Source organism: Mustela nivalis (assembly GCF_964662115.1).
Source record: "Mustela nivalis genome assembly, chromosome: 1".
Taxonomy (NCBI): domain Eukaryota; kingdom Metazoa; phylum Chordata; class Mammalia; order Carnivora; family Mustelidae; genus Mustela; species Mustela nivalis.
Genome location: NC_139020.1, coordinates 195,627,322 through 195,642,430, shown reverse-complemented (window position 1 = coordinate 195,642,430; position 15,109 = coordinate 195,627,322). Strand labels below are relative to the sequence as shown.

Sequence of the window (15,109 nt, the reverse complement as noted above, 5' to 3'; positions counted from 1 at the left end):
CAGGGCTTTTATTTGTTGGGATATTTTAGATTACTAATTCAATCTCTTTACCAGCTATGGGTCCCTCAAAATTTCTATTTCTTCATGACTTAGTCCCTGTAGGTTTTGTGTTTCTAGGAATTTGCCCATTTCATGTAACTTATCTAACTTGTTGGCATACAATTGTTCACAGTAATCTCTCATAATCTTTTTCTTTTCTGAGGATCATTAGTAATGTCCCCACTTCCATTTTTTAATTTTAACAATTTGAATCAGATTTTGTAATCTTTTATTCTTGGCTAGTCTAGCTAAAGGTTTGTTGACTTCATTGATCTTTTCAAAGGAACAACTTTTGGTTTCATGAATTTTCTCCAGTTTTTTGTTCTTTATTTTACTTGTCTTATAGGTCCTTATCTTGCTATGGAATCTCTCCCCCAGAAAACTGCCATATACCTCAAAATCTACATACATAGTCAGGGTCTTCACAGATCCCTGAAATCCAGGGCTCACCACTTACAAATTTTGATGCCAAAGAGTTTGACATTCTCGGTGATTCCTGACAGATTAAACTGGGTAGAGAACAAGCCAAGGGCAAAGGACTGGGGCTGACACTGATGACTCTCCAGTGTTGAATCAGTGAGAGCCTTGAACTTTATTATGGTGGTTTGGGTTGGGTCCTTAGCAACTGCATTTCTAACAAGCTCTCAAGGAAGGCCAGAGCTGTTTGTTCTGGTTCCTGCTTTGAGCAACGAGACTCAAAACAACCATACCTTTTCTAGCTCTGCTTCTCTGCCTCTCAGGTGAGCTCCCCTCTCCACGAAAGACATCTCTGGGTAGGCAGGTGTCACCCTGACTCCTCCCTTTCCATGACCCCCACTTTCAGTTAGCAAGACCTAGCCATGTTGTTTCCTAAACAGCTCTGACTCCATTTGTCCATTTGTGCCCTCCCCTCCAGTTTAGGCCAGAGACATCTCCTGCTCAGGCCACCATAGAGTTCTCACTCCCCCTGGTATGATCCCCTAACCTCCACTCTAAGTGCAATTTAAATTGAAAGTTGTCTTGGACTTTCAGTTGTGGCTTACAAGGGCTTTTGTGACCCTAGCCTTGTTCACAACTCCTGTCTTGTTTCTATCTTACTCACGCTGTTCCCACCTCCTTAGCCTTTGCCTCTTCTGTTTCCCCTGCTGGGAATTCTTCCCTGTCTTTCACTCAACTCTCACTCCTTCTCCTGACCTGGCCTGCCCTGTGTCCCCTCCCCTTCTTTTACCCCAGTTTAGGTTGGGAGTCTGCCTGGTCATTCTCACCCCATTTGGGCCATTGTGATGATATTTAAAAACGCTGAAACTCCTTCAAGCCAAAAAAGGTACTGATTGTAAGAGAAGGGGGTATTTTTTGGACTCCTCAGGCAGGAGCTCAGTGCTTCCTTTCCTCCCCCTCTTCTGAGACCCTCAGCCCAGTTCCCTTTGACTGGCTGCTTCTTAGCTGTTTGTATCACCGAAACTTGACTCCAGACTCTGAGTATAGAGCTCCATTGGCCCATCTGTAATTAGGTTTTCTCCCTGGGCCAATCAGCTACTCCTGGAGAACTGAGACACATAACATAAACATAATCTTTAGACCTCACTCCTGAGGGGGTGGGGAGTTTTGGAAAGGGGAGTATTGGCTAAGTAGTCCCCAAACGTGTCTCCTGCAATGCCAATGGTATTTAACATGTGCTTCCCTCTCGGAGTGGTCTAACTGCCTGCTACTGGTCTCCCTCCTCCAGTGGACAGAAGCCCTTAGGACAGAGGCCAAGTTGTAGAACTGTCCTCAGGGTTGAAACAGAACAGGACCAATAAATATTTGTGGGTGACAAGAAAGCCCAGAGAAAGGATGAGATGAGATGAGATGTGGATCAGGCATTCAAGCAGAGTGAGTTTACTAACTGGGAGTAGAGGTTTCGCAAGAGGCATGGTGGCCCTGTGGCCTGAATTGGTCCAGCCACACATTACTGAGCACTGAATGATTAACAGCACTTTGGGTGACTGCTATGGGAGCAGGGTAAGGCCTGGAAAGGGGCAAGGAGTAGCCAGAGGGGAGATTAGATTCCTAGAGTGTCTGTACCAAGTACTTCCTCCTCTGAACCCCCACTGAAAGTTTGCTGTCACAGGAATTGGCTGTATTACAATTATGTTTGTGTGTCTGTTTCCCCCAGGAGCCTCAGGAACTGTGTGTTTTTCATCTCTGTATAACAAATCTCCAGGGTTATTTCAATGTAACTGAATACCCTTACGGCAAATGGAGACCCCTAATATTCTGTCCAATACATGTTTATGGAACCTGATACTGTACTAGGCTTTGGGACTACTGGGATGGACCAACCTGGTCCCATCTGGAGGTGTCAGATATAATTTCCAATAAGAACGAAATAGGAATTACAGAATAATTGTAAAAATACAGCTGAGTCTGGGAATCCCAGCCAATCTCTTGTAAGAGCCTCTAATCTTCTCTAGAAAAAGATAGTGAGATTGACTTTATAATGAAGAGGTTAGCCTAATTTTTTTTTGAAGTAAATAAACCTGCACATTCATTTAGCACTTTGAAAGTATGTTTATAGCCATTTTCTTTTCTTTTTTTTTAGATTTTATTTATTTATTTGACAGACAGAGATCACAAGGAGGCAGAGAGGCAGGCAGAGAGAGAGGAGGAAGCAGGCTCCCTGCTGAGCAGAGAGCCCGATGTGGGGCTCGATTCCAGGACCCTGAGATCATGACCTGAGCTGAAGGCAGTGGCTTAACCCACTGAGCCACCCAGGCGCCCCTGTTTAGCCATTTTCTTGTTTCTTTCTCACCATTGCAACCATGTTACTCCCATTTTACAGATGAAGAACTCATTTCAGAGAGGTTAAGTGATTTGCCCAAATTCATACACCCTGTGGGAGGAATTGGTTCCTCCCTGCCCCATCCTCGAGGAAGAGCCCCACCCTCCACCTCCTGCAGCTTGGAGGGAGTTAGTTTCTTCCAGAGAATGTCAAGTTCTCTCTAGACCTTTAAGCTTCCTCCCCCTCTCAGAAAAAGAGCTATTGAATACCCATGGTACTGAAAGCATCATGCCTTCTCCCTTATAAATAAAGAATCTACTCTCAGAAAAAGACCAGTGCTAAGTCACTTACCCCCCAACCCCGAAGCAAATAAATTCTCTTTCTCGTTTTTTTAAATATTTATTTATTTATATTTGAGTTCTTGGAACCGGGTTCAATTTCTGACTCCAGCAGTTACTGGCTGTGAGATCTCATACAATTCAAACTCTCTGAGCTTCAGTTTCTTTCTTTTTTAAAAGTGGAGGTAAAATTCACCTAACATAAAATTAAACACTTTAAGTGAACAGTTCGATATCATTTAGAACATTCACAGCGTTATACAATCACCACTTCTATTTACTTTCGAAATATTTTCATCACCCCAAAATAAAACCCTGTACCCATTAAGCAGTTACTCTCCATTCTACTCACTGCCCCCCACTTCAACCCCACCCCACCCCCAAGTTCTAGCAACTATCAGTGTGTTTTCTGTCTCTACAAATTTACCTATTCTGGATATTTCATATAAATAAAATTTACAATATGTGAACTTTGGTATCTAGATTAGTTTACTTAGCATATTTTCAATATGATATTATATGTTGTAGCATGTAGCAGAACCTCTTTCCTCTTGTGGCTAAATTATATTCCATTGTATGGACATACTACTTTTGTTTACCCATTCATCTGCAGATAAACAGTTGGGTTGTTTCTACCTTTTGGATACTGTGAATAATATTGCAAGGAACAGTGGCATACAAGTATATGTTTAAGTCCCTGTTCTCAGTTCTTTGGGATATGTACCAAGTGATGAAATTGTTGGGTTATATAATAATTCTATGCTTAGCTTTCTAAGGAACTGCCAAAGAGTTTTCCACAGTGATTACACCATTTGACATTGCTATCACCAACATACAAGTGTTCCAATTTCTCTACATCCTCACTAACACTTGTTATTTTCTGTTTTCTTTTTACATTATTTTATAATATGGGTATGAAGTGGTATCTCTTTGTGGTTTTTATTTGCATTTCCCCAATGATTAGTGATTTTAAGCATCTTTTCATATCCTTACTAGCAATTTTATATCTTTTTTAGAGAAATGTCTGTTCAAATCCTTTGCCATTTTTGAATCTGGTTACTTGTCTTTTGTTGTTGTTAAATTATAGGAGTTCTTTTTATATTCTGGATATCAATCCTTTATCAGATATATGATTTGAAATGTTTTTCCACCCCATGGTTTGTGTTTTTCACTCTATTGATGGTGTCTTTTGATACATACTGGTATTTGACTTTCAAGAAGCCAAATTTGTCTATTTTTCTTTTGTTGCTTATGCCTTTGTTGTCATATCCAAGAAATAGTTGCCAAATTTAATGTCATAAAGCTATTGTCCTATGTTTTAAAATAATGTTATAGCTTTTTAAGAGTTTTTATAGGGGCATCTGGATGGCTCAGTAGTTAAGCGTCTGCCTTCGGCTCAGGTCATGATCCCAGGGTCCTGGGATTGAGCCCATGTCGGAAGCCCTGCTTGGTGGGAAGACTGCTCCCCTGCTCTCTGCAGCAGCATATTGTCCTCATCTGTGAAATGGGAAAAGAATAGATGACTTTTCAAGGTTATGTTCCTGCTCTCACTGTCTCTCTCTCTCTGTCACATAAATAAATAAAATCTTTTTTTTTAAGAGTTTTTATAGCTTTAGGTTTTACATTTAGGTATTTGATCATTTTGAGTTAACTTTTTCGTATGGTGTAAGGTAAGGGTCCAATTTCCCTCTTGCATGTAGATATCCAGTTTTCCCAGCACCATTTGTTGAAAAGACTCTCCTTTCCCCCACTAAATGGTTTTGGCATCCTTTTAGAAAATCATTTGACCATGTAATGTAAGGGTTTATTTCTGGATTCTATGCTATTCCATTGGTCTACATGCCTGTCTTTATGCCAGTACCATACTGTTTTGATTCCTGTAGCTTTGCAGTAAGTCTTCAGGATGATCTTCAGCTTTGCTCTTTTTCAAGATTGTTTTGGCCCTTTGGGGTCCTGTGAGACTCCACATGAATTTTAGGATGGATTTTTCTATTTCTGCGAAAAACAAAAACAGAAACAAAATCATTGCAATTTGATAGGGATTGCATGAAATGTGTAGATTGCTTTAGGTGGCATTCACATTTTAACATTATTAGGTCTTCAGTTCACAAACACGGAATGTCTCTCCATTTCTTTTCTTTTCTTTTCTTTTCTTTTTTTAAGATTTTTTATTTATTTGACAGGCAGAGATCACAATTAGGCAGAGAGGCAGGCAGAGAGGAAGGGAAGCAGGCTCCCTGCTCAGCAGGGAGCCCGAGGCGGGGCTTGATCCCAGGACCCTGGGAACTGAAGGCAGAGGCTTTAACCCACTGAGACACCCAGACGCCTCTCTCCATTTATTTGTATCTTCTTTAATTTTTTTTTAAGATTTTATTTATTTATTTAATTGAGAGAGAGAGAGAGAGAGAGTGAGAGTGAGAGACAGCATGAGAGGGAAGAAGTTCAGAGAGAGAAGCAGACTCCCTGCAGAATAGGGAGCCCGATGTGGGATTCCATCCCGGGACTCCAGGATCATGACCCGAGCCTAAGGCAGTCACTTAACCAACTGAGCCACCCAGGCACCCCTTTTCTTTAATTTCTTATACCAATGTTTTATAGTTTTCAGAGTGCAAATGTTTTGTCTTCAGTTTATTACTTAGTATTTTATTCTTTTTGATGCTAATGTAAATGGAATTGTGTTCTTAGTTTCCTTTCCAGGTTGTTCAGTGTTCATGTACAGAAATGTTACTGATTTTCATATGCTGGTTCTGTATCCTGCAACTTTGCTGAATATTTATTAAGTCCTTTTCTGGGGGTGCAGAATCTTTAGCATTTTCTACGTATAAGATCATAGCATGTGTGAATAGAGAATTTTACTTCTTCTTTTCTAATTTGGATGCCTTTTATTTCCGTTTCTTGCCCACTTAGGGCCTGGTTAGGGCCGCCAGTACTCCAGTACTGTGTTGAATAGAAGTGGTGAGAGTGGACAGCCTTGTCTTGTTCCTGATCTTAGAGGGAAAGGTTTTAGTTTTTCCAACATTGACTATATGATGTTAGCTGTGGGCTTTCCAAATAAGGCCTTTACTATGTTGAGGTTTTGGTTTTTCGGTGTGTGTGTGTGTGTGTGTGTGGTTGTTTTTTTTTTTTTTTTAAATCATGAAAGGGCAAATTTGGATGCTTTTCATCTTTTTCTCTCCTAATTGCTCTGGTTAGAACTTCCTGTACAATAGCAGTGGTGAAAGAGACATCCTGATCTTGTTCCTGGTCTGGAGGAGAAAGCATTCAGAGTTTTCAGTACTTCACCTTTGAGTATGACATTAGCTGTAGGTTTGTTTGTTTGTTTGTTTGTTTTTTTTAAGATTTTACTTAGAGAGACACAGCTAGAGAGGGAACACAGCAGGGGGAGTGGGAGTGGGAGAAGCAGGCTTCCCAATGAATCGTGGGGGAGGGTGGAGCTTGGGTCTCCATCCCAGGAGCCTGTCAAGGAGACCTGAGCAGAAGGCAGATGCTTAAGGAATGCACCACCCAGGTGCCCCTAGCTGTGGTTTTGTTGTAAGTGCCCTTTCTCATGTTAAGGAAGTTCCTTTCTTTCCTAGTTTTCTGAGTGTTTTTATTGTGAAAAGGAACCCTGCCTCTGGGAGTATCCAGAGATAGGTAAGTTACTGAAGTCCAGAGTCCCTCACATTTTCCACTCAGTCCTGACCCAGGACAGTTTACATGGAACCTCAGCCACCAAGGCTTTGGCTCTAAAGTGATCTGGGAGTGGCCACTGACAGAACTATTGGGAGTTATACTGAGAGGCCAGGAACGACCCATTGCAACCTATAGAGCAAACTCTGAAGTCCAGCTAGAATGACTTCTTTTATTTTTATTTTCTTAAAATCATTATTTATTTATTTTAGAGAGAGAGGGAGAGCGCAAGGGGGAGGGGCAGAGGGAGGGCGAGAGAGAAAACCTCAAGCAGATTCTCTGATGACCGTTTAGCCTGATGCAGGGTTCAACCCCATGGCCCCGAGATCATGACCTTAGCCCAAATCAAGAGTCGGATACTCACCTGACTGACCCACACAGGCACCCTTCTTAGTTTTACTTTTTAAAGTTTCTATTTTTAAAAAGACTTTATTTATTTATTTGACAGAAAGACATCACAAGTAGGCAGAGAGGCAGGCAGAGAGAAAGAGGAGGAAGCAGGCTCCCCGCTGAGCAGAGAGCCCGATGCGGGGCTCCATTCCAGAACCCTGAGATCATGACCTGAGCCGAAGGCAGAGGCTTAACCTACTGAGCCACCCAGGCACCCCTGTTTTAATCACCTGGTGCTAATCCTGATGAATACACTGCTTAATCTCTACCACTGCTTTCACCCGTCCACCAACCAACCTCCCCTCTGGTACCCATCAATTCGTTCTCTAGAGTTAACAAGGTAGGATGACTTCTTATCTTTCTATAGCTCTGATTTTCCCCACGCTATTCTGCTATCCAAGGCCTTACCCTTAAAGTTCTTCTTTGGCAAGTCTTCCATTGCATTACACCCCCACCTGGTGCAAGGGAGGTCTTTCCTTCCCCTTTATTTTCCTATGGCCCATAATATGGAGAAATGACCTTATTCTGTAGAGTATCATAATTCAGGTAAGCTCTACCCAGAAGTTCCAAGGGACCCTCCATCCCTCCCCTTTCATCTCCAGGGCCTCACAGACCTGCTTCAAGGATGGGTCCAACACATACTCGTATTTGGTAAGCATATTTATTGAGCTTTCCTGTACCTCTTCTAGGTCTTGGGGATCTTGGTAAGATTGACGAAGTTCCTCATTTCATGGACCTCACAGTCTAATTAGGGGAGAGAGATGATAAACCAATGAAGAAAAATATCTGCACTAAATTCTCTGCAGATTGAGGGGCGCCTGGGTGGCTCGGTGGGTTGAGCCTCTGCCTTTGGCTCAGGTCATGATCTTGTGGTCCTGGGATCAAGCCCCGCATCAGGCTCTCTGCTCGGCGGGGAGCCTGCTTCCCCCTCTCTCTCTGTCTGCCTCTCTGCCCACTTGTGATCTCTCTCTCTCTCTCTGTCAAATGGATAAATAAAATCTTTTAAATAGATAAATAAATAAATAAGTAAATTCTCTGCAGATTGAGAAAATAGGGTGGTGTAGTGGTGACAGGGCAACTACTTAGACTGGGTATGTAGTCGTGGAGGGCTTCTCTGAGGAAGCTGATGAAGACGGTGAAACTGAATGGGATTCTTCTTTTTTTTTAAGATTTTATTTATTTATTTGACAGACAGAGATCACAAGTAGGCAGAGAGGCAGGGAGAGTTGTGGGGGGCCGACTTCCTGCTGAGCAGAGAGCCCGATGTGGGGCTCGATCCCAGGACCCTGGGATCATGACCTGAGCCAAAGGCAGAGGCTTAACCCACTGAACCACCCAGGTGCTCCAGGATTATTCTTTTTTAAAAGCAACTGTTCATGACAGCAAATGTACATGGTCATTTGTCAGGTACAGTAGTCTGGGCAGCTTCCCTAGGACAGTTGATCAACAGCATCTTTCACGCCCTTTCCAGGGCCAGCCCTTAAAGTGATCCCTCAACACCATGCAATCTGGGAGCAGAGTTACAGGCCACTCTTCTACTCTCCAACCAACCAACCAACCAACCAACCAACCTCCCCTCCAGAATCTGGAGTTCTCACTACACACCATGCTGACCCTGAGTTCTGGTCCTTCTGCCTAGAATTCTCCTTCCCTGAACCTTCACATGCCTGTTGGCATTCAGGTGTCAGCTTACCTCATTAGGTTCTTATCCAATTCCTCCCCATTCCTGACTGCCTTTTCGATACAGGTGTCTCTTTTATGTTCTTTTCAGCACTCGTTAGAATTTGAAATCCTCTTGTACTGCTTGTCTCTCCTGTTTAGAAGGTAAGCTACTTCAAGGTAGAGACGTGATTTCTCTTGTTCAGTACTGTGCTCCCCAGGGCCTAGATCAGCCTCTGAAATACAGTTTGGGGACAATAAATATCTGCTGAATGAACATCCACATGGAACAGTATTTTATTAGTTGACACTTGACTAATGAGAACCCTCCAAGTTCAATTTTAAGCATAGTTCTTCATTCATTTTAGTGTGTGGTTCTAAGAGGGGACTCTGGACCTGGATGTTCTGTACTCAAAGCCACGCCTTCTTCTTACTTCTCAGTTTCAGTTTTTCCAACTTTGAAGGGATGCTAATTCTATATATCTCACAATGTCAATATAAGGATTAAATGAGTTAATACCTGTAAAATGCTTACAGTTCTGCTTGGCATATCTTATTACTATTCCTCAGCACCCAGCACAGTGCCTTGTACTCAATAAAGAACTGCCAAACATGGAATTTTATAGTATAGCAATTTTGCCTGGCTTTCAGTAGCCACTGGGGTGGATTTCTTTAGATGGGGCACCTGCGTGGCTCAGTCAGTTAAGTGTCTGCTTCCAGCTCAGGTCATGATCATGGGGGCCTAGGAATGAGCCCCTGCTTCTTCCTCTCCCTCTGCTCCTCTGCTCCTGCTCTCTTGCTGGTTCTCTATCTCAAATAAATAAAATCTTTTACAAAATAGAAAAAATTATAGCGCCCTGGAATGGGTTCGCCCCGAGAGAGGGGCCCGTGCCTTGGAAAGCGTCGCGGTTCCGGCGGCGTCCGGTGAGCTCTCGCTGGCCCTTGAAAATAGAAAAAATTATAATCTAGTATGAAGGAAGAGATTATAATCTAGTATGAAGGAAGTGGTGTGTGAGTAGAAAGTTTAAAAAAAATCCCAAGAATAAGATGGCTACTGAAGAAAGAAATACAATTATCTGCCACTTTGGAACCTGGTTAAGAGTGATCATGGCTTCTGGGATCTTTGGCATCCAGAAGTGAGGATGGGATGGAAGTTTGGTTGGTGGAGGAAGGATTAAGTTGGCTTCTATGGAATGTGGAGGTGGTGAAACAGTGGAAAGTAAGAGGGTGTTTTTCCCAGGTGTGAGTCCAAGCGATGGAGAAGGCTTAGTTCTATCTTCTGATTAATTAGCAAGTTGCTGGTGAATTTTGTCTAATTCTAGGAAGATTCCAGATTTTTTAAAAAAAGATTTTATTTATTTATTTGACAGACAGAGATCACAAGTAGGCAGAGAGGCAGGCAGAGAGAGAGAGAGGAGGAAGCAGGCTCCCCGCTGAGCAGAGAGCCTGATGTGGGGCTCGATCCCAGGACTCTGGGATCGTGACCTGAGCCAAAGGCAGAGGCTTTAACCCACTGAGCCACCCAGGCACCCCTCTAGATTTCTTTTTAAAGATTTTATTTATTTGACACCGAGAGAGGGATCACAAGTAGGCAGAGAGGCAGGCAGAGAGAGAGAGGAGGAAGCAGGCTCCCCGCTGAGCAGAGAGCCTGATGTGGGGCTCGATCCCAGGACCCTGAGATCATGACCTGAGCTGAAGGCAGAGGCTTTAACCCACTGAGCCACTCAGGCACCCCAAGATTCCAGATTTTTAAACCTCACTTGAACGTAGGGCCATCAATAGGCAGGTATGCATGTAACTCACTCTAGGGACTCCATGTAACAGAACCCATTTTCCTACAGGTGAATTGAGGATAATTCTACAAAGGTGGTTGTGAGGGCATAGCTATTCAGGGAAGCTCCTGGAAGGCAAGGAAACAGTGATGTCATAGAAGGGCAATGGCATCTCGGGAGGAGGGAATAGAAGGGGCTTCCATCACCAAGGGAGCAAGACCTGGCCCTTGTTGCTCCAACATCATTAACAAAGGAGGAAGGTAAGCATGGGTGTCTTTTTTTTTTTAACTGAAAGAATATTTTTTTTTTTAAGATTTTATTTATTTGATAGATCACAAGTAGGCAAAGAGGCAGGCAAAGAGAGAAAGGAGGAAGCAGGCTGAGCAGAGAGCCCAATGCAGGGCTTGATCCCAGGACCCTGGGATCATGACCTGAACCGAAGGCAGAGGCTTTAACCCACTGAGCCACCCAGGCGCCCCAGCATGGGTGTTTTTGATGGTTGTGTTTTTGGTCCTTTAAGGGGAGATTAACAATGAAATTTCTTTTTCAAGCCTCTGCCCAACTTCACTGGTCTCTTTCTTCTTTCTCTGGTCATCTTTAGGGTTCTTATCTAAACCTGTTTCCATCCTTGAGACCAAATCTTTTTTTTTTATTAAATAGATTTTATTTATTTACTTGAGAGAGAGGTAGCTAGAGAGAGAGAGCATGAGCAGAGAAAGAGGCAGCTATAGAGGGAAAGACAGACTTCCTGCTGAGCAGGAAGCTGGGTATGGGGCTTGATCCCAGAACACTGGTATCATGACCTGAGCCCAAGGCAGATGTTTAACCAATTGAGCCACCTAGTATGCCCCACCTTGAGGCCAAATATGCTTTATATGTCACAGAGGGAGTCCAAACTAAGAAGCCAATTGGGAAAACTTAAGACCCAGAGCAAGGTGACAGCAGAGTGTTGAATTGACCTCAGGATGCTGAGAGAAGTGAATGAACTTTTGAGGGATCCTTTGTTCTATACGAATATAGGATGGAGTCCTCTCACTTGAGAGAGCAGAGGCTTTGAGTGAGCTGCTTTCTCACCCACAGACCCGCTGTTTCCAGATGGTTATCAGAATGCCTTTTAGACAGGCAGAGCCCTTTTCCTAATTCCCAGAGGATAATCTAAAAGAAAATATATATGTATATGTGTGTGACACAATGACACAATGACAAAATTTCACTCAGGTGCAAGAGACTGATATCAGAGCCATCCTGAAAAGTCCCTTCAGACAAGAGAGAGGGGCATAGAGGCAAAATTTCTTCAGTTTTAGTAGCCACAGGATGGGGCATTTGAGATTTGAAAGCTATAATACTTTTTGGAGCACCTCTGCAGATCTAAATTGCCATCAATAGGTTGGAACACACACACTTGCATTTTTTTTTTTTTTTTGACCTTCGAACTTTTTATTGGCCTCCTGCTCCCCAAAGTGTACCCTGCTTCTGCTCCCTCAACGCCTCAGAACTTTGGTGTCATTGGTCTCAGACACGACCTTGCCGTCCACAATCTTGCGGGTAGTGGTTTTCTGGATGGTTTGCATGGAGCTGCTGCTGTCCAGGGCGTCACTGAGATTGAAGTCCTCCCCATCTTCCAGCAGGCGACGGTAGGTAGCGATCTCAGCCTCCAGCTTGACCTTGACATTCAACAGGGCTTCGTACTCCTGGGCCTGGCGCTGCCCCCTGCCCGGGTCTGGGACAGTTCAGACTCCAGGTGCAGCAGGACCCCGTTGAGCTGCTCCATCTGCATGGCGTAGCGGGTTTCGACCTCCTTGAGGCTGTTCTCTAAGCTGGCCTTCAGGTTTCTCATCGAATCCAGGTTGATCTCCAAGGACTGGGCGGTACGTCTCAGCTCCGTGAGGGTCATCTCAGCCTCTCCTATCTCTGAGGTCTGTGTGGTAATCACTGTGGTGCTTTCCTCAATCTGCTGGGACCAGTATTTGTCCAGCTCCTCTCGGTTCTTCCGAGCCAGCTCATCATACTGGGCCCGGATGTCTGCCATGATCTTGCTGAGGTCCTGAGACTTGGGGGCATCCAACTCCACGGTCAACCCGGAGTTGGCAATTTGGTTCTGTAGACCCTTTACTTCCTCCTCATGGTTCTTCTTCATAAAGAGCAACTCCTCCTTGAGAGCCTCAATCTCTGTCTCCAGCTGCAGCCTAGTGACATTAATGTCATCGATGACCTTGCGGAGCCCGTGGATGTCACTCTCCACGGACTGGCGCATGGCCAGTTCCGTCTCATACTTGACTCTGAAGTCATCAGCAGCAAGACGGGCATTGTCAATCTGCAGAACGATGCGGGCATTGTCCACAGAACTTGCAAAAATCTGAGACCTCAGCTCCTCGATGGTCTTGAAGTAATGCCCCCAGTCTCTGACCTGGGGTCCCTTCTCCAGGTGTTCCCGGATTCTCACCTCCAGTCTCTGATTATCTGCCTCCAGGCTTCTCACCCTCTCCAGGTAGGAGGCCAGGCGGTCATTCAGGTCTTGCATGGTCTCCTTCTCGCCCTGCATGCCCCCTATGCCGGCCAGACCCCTGGCCATCCCGGCGGCCAACCCCGTGGCCAGGCCCCCGGACCCCCAACCGCCCCGGAAGCTGGTGGAGCGGGATACGGAGATCCGGGAGCCTGAGCCTCCGGCACCTGCATAGACGCTGGCCGCGCTGCTGACAGGCCGGACCCGGTGGCTGGGCGACTGCATGGAGCCCAGGGACCGATAGTTGGAAGAGAAGCTGGAGTGGGTGGTGAAGCTCATGCTGTTCGGAGAGTAAGATGAGAGGCCAGGACTCCGGCTCGGGCCAGCCACTTGCATTTTTATAACCTAATTTGTTCCGTAAATAACTATGTCTGATATCTAGAGGTGTGAAGGCCCAGAAGAAAAGGGAAGTGGGGAAAAGATTTTTTTATCCTCTTGATTTTATGAAGAAAAGAAAACAAACCTTCCCCCAAAAAATCCGTTTTTAGAATTTTTTTCATCATCTTGCCAATGTTCACTTCCTTGGAGGAGGAAGAGGAGGTGGAGGAGAACCTGTGGCTGGGGAGGTGGAGGTGGTGGTCCAGGAGGAGGAGGAGGAGGAGGAGGAGGAAGGGGAGTGGGGAGGAGCGGAGATGGGGGGCGGGGGAGAAGGGGAGGAGAACCTGTGGCTTGAGAGGTGGAGGTGGTGGAGGAAGAGGAGGAGGAAGAGGAGGAGATGGAAGGGGAGAAGGGAGGGGGAGGAGGAAAACCTGTCTGTAGTACAGAGAGCTGACACAAAACACTCTTCTCATCAACTAGAGCCCACGTGGTAGCAATTCCCAACTCGGGGGAGAAGAATCTGCCTCCTTAAGGCCCCACCCCCCGTGTCAGTGATTAAGAAAGCCCTTTCTTGTCCCTGCTTTTCTTTCAGGGAATTCTGAAGATTCAGTCAACAGGAAACGGGACAGGAGGTGGGGGTGGAGAGGGGAAGCCCGAGAGTTACGCGGTGCGCATCAATTTCAAGGGTCCTTGAGGGCTGTGCACACCATCTCTGTATGAGACGGTAGTAATAGCAGCAATCATCGATGATCGGCCCCCAATATTGAACCCGATATCTCCGTGCCAGGCACTTGCATCATCTCATTCAATCCTAACAAGCCTCCCCTAAGTGAGGAATGAGGAGGGACCCAGGTTCAGTTGAAGCACTTAGGGGCCAGCATGCGTCTCTGGTGGCGGGGTCCAAACCCATTCTGTCGAACCCACCCCGGAACCGTTCCCAGGTGGATCCAGGCCTGGGATTTTGGTGCCGCCTTCACTTCTGAGACGGTCATCCGTAACATACATAGCAGGCTCTATCCATGGTCCACCCGGCACTGGGGAAGGACGGCCTCCGGGTGGCTCTCAGCGGAACTTTACTGTCGGCGGCGCGTGTTCCCGTCCGGGCGGCCGGGCGCGCGGGCCGGGCGGGGGACGCATTCTGGCGCGGACCGCGAGCGGAGCCTGCGAGCGCCGCCGCCGGAGAAGACCGACGCTTGCCCGGAGCCAGCCCGCGGCGCCCGGGCCTGGCCGGCCGCTTCCCGCCTCAGCCGCCACCCCCGCCCCCGCCGCCGCTGACGCCGCCGAGGCAGGAGCCGCGGGACGCTCAGCCGCTTGGCCCTGCCCGGCCCCGCGCGGCCCTGAGCCGCGGCGCCGGAGGTGAGTGCCGGTGCCGGCCCCCGGCTCCCGACTCGGGCCGCCGGGACCCGCAACAATGGGGGCCGAATGGGGACGCGGCCCGGGCCCATGGCGCTCAGCGGCCTGGGGCAGCCAGCCTGTCCCAGCGGCCCGGGCCTTGGGGCGCTGGATCCCCATTGGGGAACTCCAGTGGCTGGAGCCTTGGAGAGGGTCTTGGCTTCGACCCTGGGCCTCGGTGGCTTATATTTTGTATCTTGGTATCCAGGAAAGGGAATCATAAGGGCACGGAGTCTTAACTCCTTTGGCGTGCGCTCTTGACGCTTGATGCGGTCGCCCTGGAGGCAGA

General features: G+C 46.3%; 1 protein-coding gene and 1 pseudogene across 10 annotated transcripts in view; one reads left to right on the top strand and one right to left on the bottom strand.

Annotated features, from left to right (window-relative positions):
* The first annotated feature begins 10,779 nt into the window (after window positions 1-10,779).
* The window catches only part of RAD54L2 (RAD54 like 2), a 117,398-nt gene continuing 113,068 nt past the window's right edge, over window positions 10,780-15,109 (top strand). For 3 of the 9 annotated variants that reach the window (XM_082702184.1, XM_082702185.1, XM_082702183.1), the window contains exon 1: window positions 14,558-14,784. The gene's annotated coding sequence lies outside the window, so the exon portion shown is untranslated. Of the gene's footprint in view, window positions 10,868-14,528; window positions 14,785-15,109 lie in introns of those variants that run through there. The other 6 variants (XM_082702178.1, XM_082702177.1, XM_082702181.1 and 3 more) reach the window with 5 other exon arrangements.
* On the bottom strand, window positions 12,015-13,431 carry LOC309842221 (keratin, type I cytoskeletal 18 pseudogene; annotated as a pseudogene). Its single transcript has one exon. The product of its transcript is annotated as a keratin, type I cytoskeletal 18 pseudogene (transcript).